Here is a 4,493-nt window from a genome sequence, read left to right as displayed (position 1 = left end):
TTTTTCATAATCTCGATGAGAGTTGTATAAGGACGTTAAAAAAAATCACTAAAATTTAGGAGTACTAATTTAAATACTACATTTCATTTCTAGTCTCCATTACGTTATGGAACACTTGCAACTTCATTTTGTTATGTATCATATATTTAAAAAAAAAAAAAAAAAAAGTAGGCGGAAGAGTATAGCCTATGCTGTAACCACTTGACCTTTTAATTGGCTACCTGATTTTCCACATTATCTCACTTTGCTTAAGTTTTAATTAAAAACAAAGGAAGGTATCATGTTTTATCATCATGTAACCTCTTATCTGCATGTTGACCCATAAATAAGTTTGACATAACAAAAGTTCAACGACCTGAATGCGGTAGTTGCTGTTAAGTTTATCGAGCAGTTTACGCATCTCTTGAAGCTAGGTGTACTATCAGCTTCCGTGAGCTAACACTGAAGTTTCCCACAAAATGTGGGGGGAAAAAGAGAAAAAGAAACCATACTAGACTCTAGAGATGTAAAAGGTTAGACGTTCGTGATTGCAACACTGCTAATCTATGCTGCAGCTCTTCCTACGTAGCGCGCACAAACAGGACTCTGCGCAAACTCCAGACAACATTCAGCAGCATCCTGGATCCCGGAGAAGATCCCAGTTCCAGCCTAAAGTACCCGAAGACATACGCCGTGTTCTCCCTTTCAAATCTCTCCTTTCTTTCCTTCGTTTTTTTGTAGTAACAAAGTAGAGATTTTTGTGTTCAATAGTTGCACCATAGAACATTTTCGAAGTGGCCAACATTTTGAGAACAAAACTTGAAGAAGAAACGGGCCTTTATTGGCTACTCATCAGCTCCTGATAAACAGATCAAACAGCAGGCGGTTGATACCCGTCTCGACGCGAGGTGTACACACAAAGGCCTCACCATTTATTGCTGGCTTAGCACGTCCGCCCCAACGGCGCGTCCATCTTACGTCATGCCAGGAGGTGGCAAAAAAGGTAAATTAATTTCGTTATATCTATTTTTATTATTAAATATAGTTTTCAGTAATTGTTATACTGTCATAAAATTGCAGTACTTAACAAGCTATTTTCTTATATACAGTGAAAGACGTCTCAAGTGTCTGTCTGATTATTATTACTATTATTATCTAATGCTGCCCAGATGTATATCATTTGTTTAAAAAAAATAAAAATAGGCTAGTGGTTATATTTTCTTACTTTGTTATCAAGAGATACTGGATTTGAATCTCGGCAATCTTGACTGAGATGTTGGATTTGAATCTCGGATTTGGTAGTCGGCAATCTTGACTGAGATTTTTAGTCGGCATGAGATTTTTCCTTTGTTTTTCCTGTACTCTGCCAGGCGAATGATAGGATGACACTTAAAATAAAGATCATAGCCTACTTCACGTCACTTCCTGCGCCATTGTTGTTGTTATTGATTGATAAATATTTTAGTGCAAAGTGACTTCGGGTGACATTAAGTATATTTGAAATATATTTAATAAAACAATGCATGTGTCTGTTATTAACATAGAAAGTAATTGCCTAGAATCACCAAGTTTTGCACACAGATAGATCTAATCACGTACGAAGCCATTTTTATTTTAGGCTCGGGGAAATTGGCGGGGAGGGGTCAAATTTATGGACGCTTCTTTACGGATTCTTTGTAGAAACTCGTGTCTGTATGCAACATTACATATTACATTACACGGGCTTACATAACAGCAGAGGATAAACACCAAGCAATAGAACGGTTGTGGGGACCTTTCCTTAAGAACAAGGGCGCCCATGTGGTTTCCAAGGGGGGCAAGTATAAGCGACGTTTCAAATATAGTTTCAAATTTTGCTGTAACTAATGTAACAATTCTATTGGGTTTTCAATATTCCCTAGTACAATTTCCTCTTAGGGGACGAGCGCCCCACCTTGCCCCTCCTGATGGGCGCCCTTGCTTAAGGACATTCTGATTCCTCTCTTTTTATTCAAGCTATGCTCTCGTCTTTAGTGCGAGAGGTCCCGAGTTCGATTCCCGATGAGTACAATCGGTCTGCTGTTTACTGCTTGGTAACAGTTATTTTCAGGGAAGTTGGTGTAATCAACAATGTGTGATCAAAGTCCATATAGCATTGAACAAAGTTTAGTTGCGGTTTGGCTTCACGAAAGGTGTTACAAAGGTGACACCATGGAAAGTGTTCAAGCGAAATTTACAGAGCGCTTTGGTATTAATCCACCAAGAAAAGCAACAATGTTGGGGTGGGAAAAACGCGCATTTGCTACGGGCAGTATGAAAGACGTTTCCTGGCCGCTGGATCGGAAGAGGTTGTGCATCATCACCAACTTCCTTTGCCTGGCCTCCAAGAAGTCCCGATCTTACGACACCAGACAATGCTCTTTGGGGTTTCATAAAGCAACGCCATATCACACAACGCAGGAATTACGAACAGCTCTGGGACACGCCTTCACCCTCGTGACTCCGGAGTATTTCCGCAAAACATCTGCGAAAACTTGGCGCAGAATTCAGCTTTGTTACGACATGAATGGTGATCATACTGATGTTTATGACTTAAAACTTAAGACTTCAAGATAACTGTGTACAGACATTCTACTATAACTATCACTATACTGTTGAAACTAAAGGGGAATACGCCTACTTCCGGACCACCCTGTACGTGCAGTCGTAGATCCTCGAGTAGTATATGCCTGCAGAACGATAGATTGCACTAATCGTTGTTCTTGTTTATCTTTCATCACTATTTTTTTTTTAAATCAATGCATGATTTACCTGCCAGCTCCTTCCCACCTCATGATTTACACCGAATGGGAGCAGTAAACAGAGCATTGAATTAGAAACGGCTATTCTGTAGATACAAAGTAAATTCGGAAATTTCTCATTCTGTTTGTACACCGCGTTCGTAGACTAATATTTTCATGATACAATTTCCGTAAACGTTTTATATTTTGACTTTTTTTTTTTTTTTTTTTGCACACTAAATATTACGAAATGTAGTCAACAGGGCAGATCCAGGACGGACTTCTGGGAGGCGGTGGGTTGTAATACTGCTACCTAGAGCTACTTTTAAGAGCTCCAAACTCTGGGATGGGTTTTATTTATATGTAAAATAAGAAAGTTTCCTCTTCTCGGGGGAGGCAATCGCCCCGATCGACCCCCTGGATCCGCCTCTGGTAGTCAACAATTAAATAGCATTTGCGACACACTTCACTACATACGTATATAGCAAATGTAAAATTTTGAATATTCACAGTGTTGCATATACATCACTACTTGACAATTTGAAATGAATAAATATTTTTTTAACTGTGAAACTATAAAATTATTACAAGTTGTATCACAACACAAAGTTAGGTTACATAAATCAAGTGTTCAAAGTTTCTATTATTATTATTATTATTATTATTATTATTATTATTATTATTATTATTATTATTATTATTATTATTATTATTATTATTATTATTATTATTATTATTATTATTGAGTTAGTGTTGTGAGGTTATTGGCAGTGTTGGATATTAAAAGTGGCACAAAGTGCTTTTAAATGCTACACATACAGTTGAGAAGTTGAAGATAGGATATAGCATGTGATAACAGAAAGATATATGGATGTTTCAGACAAGAGTCATGGAAGATTATAAAAGTTAAGTAAGAAGATTAAGATTATGATTTTTAGTTTTTTGTGATAGATTGATGTGAAGACTCGTGATTATAGAAATAGTTAAGATATAGAATAAAGAGGTCAATAACGATATTGTGTTTTTTAGTAATAGAGTTATTCTGGACGTGACAGTAATAGTCACACACTTTATGTAACATTAGATATTTAACATTAAATCATAATCTTAATATTCTTACTTAACTTTTATAATCTTCCATGACTCTTGTCTGAAACATCCATATATCTTTCTGTTATCACATGCTATATCCTATCTTCAACTTCTCAACTGTATGTGTAGCATTTAAAAGCACTTTGTGCCACTTTTAATATCCAACATTATCACAAAAAACTAAAAATCATAATCTTAATCTTCTTACTTAACTTTTATAATCTTCCATGACTCTTGTCTGAAACATCCATATATCTTTCTGTTATCACATGCTATATCCTATCTTCAACTTCTCAACTGTATGTGTAGCATTTAAAAGCACTTTGTGCCACTTTTAATATCCAACAGGCAGCTGTTTGAATTCGGAAGTAGCGAATTACGGCTTAAAATGCCGAGAATTGTGGCCATGTTAGCCAATATACTAACTGCACGTCAGCCAAAAGGAAAGTAAAATGAAATCTTTCAGTTTAACGTCCCACGATTATGCCTTTTAGGCTAAGGGAGAGGATGAGTAAGGCAAGTGAAAGAATTGGCGGAATAAAAATGTGGGAGGAGACGGGAGTACCACGAGAAAACCCACAGACACGATGTTATCCATCACAAACTTATTTGGTCGGGGTTCGAACCAGGAACTCCATGCAACAGAGCTAAGCACTCTACCAC

General features: G+C 36.9%; 1 long non-coding RNA gene across 2 annotated transcripts in view; it reads left to right on the top strand.

The window, feature by feature from the left end:
• Window positions 1-457: 457 nt before the first annotated feature.
• LOC145694617 (uncharacterized) overlaps window positions 458-4,493 on the top strand; it is a 122,985-nt gene continuing 118,949 nt past the window's right edge. Inside the window, exon 1 of one of the 2 annotated variants that reach the window (XR_014133028.1) lies at window positions 458-982. This is a non-coding gene — a long non-coding RNA (uncharacterized LOC145694617). The remainder of the gene's footprint in view (window positions 983-4,493) is intronic. The other variant, XR_014133029.1, reaches the window with a different exon arrangement.

Source organism: Thermobia domestica, chromosome 9, assembly GCF_964235325.1.
Source record: "Thermobia domestica chromosome 9, izTheDome1.hap1.1, whole genome shotgun sequence".
NCBI lineage: Eukaryota > Metazoa > Arthropoda > Insecta > Zygentoma > Lepismatidae > Thermobia > Thermobia domestica.
This window is presented reverse-complemented; position numbering and strand designations above follow the sequence as displayed.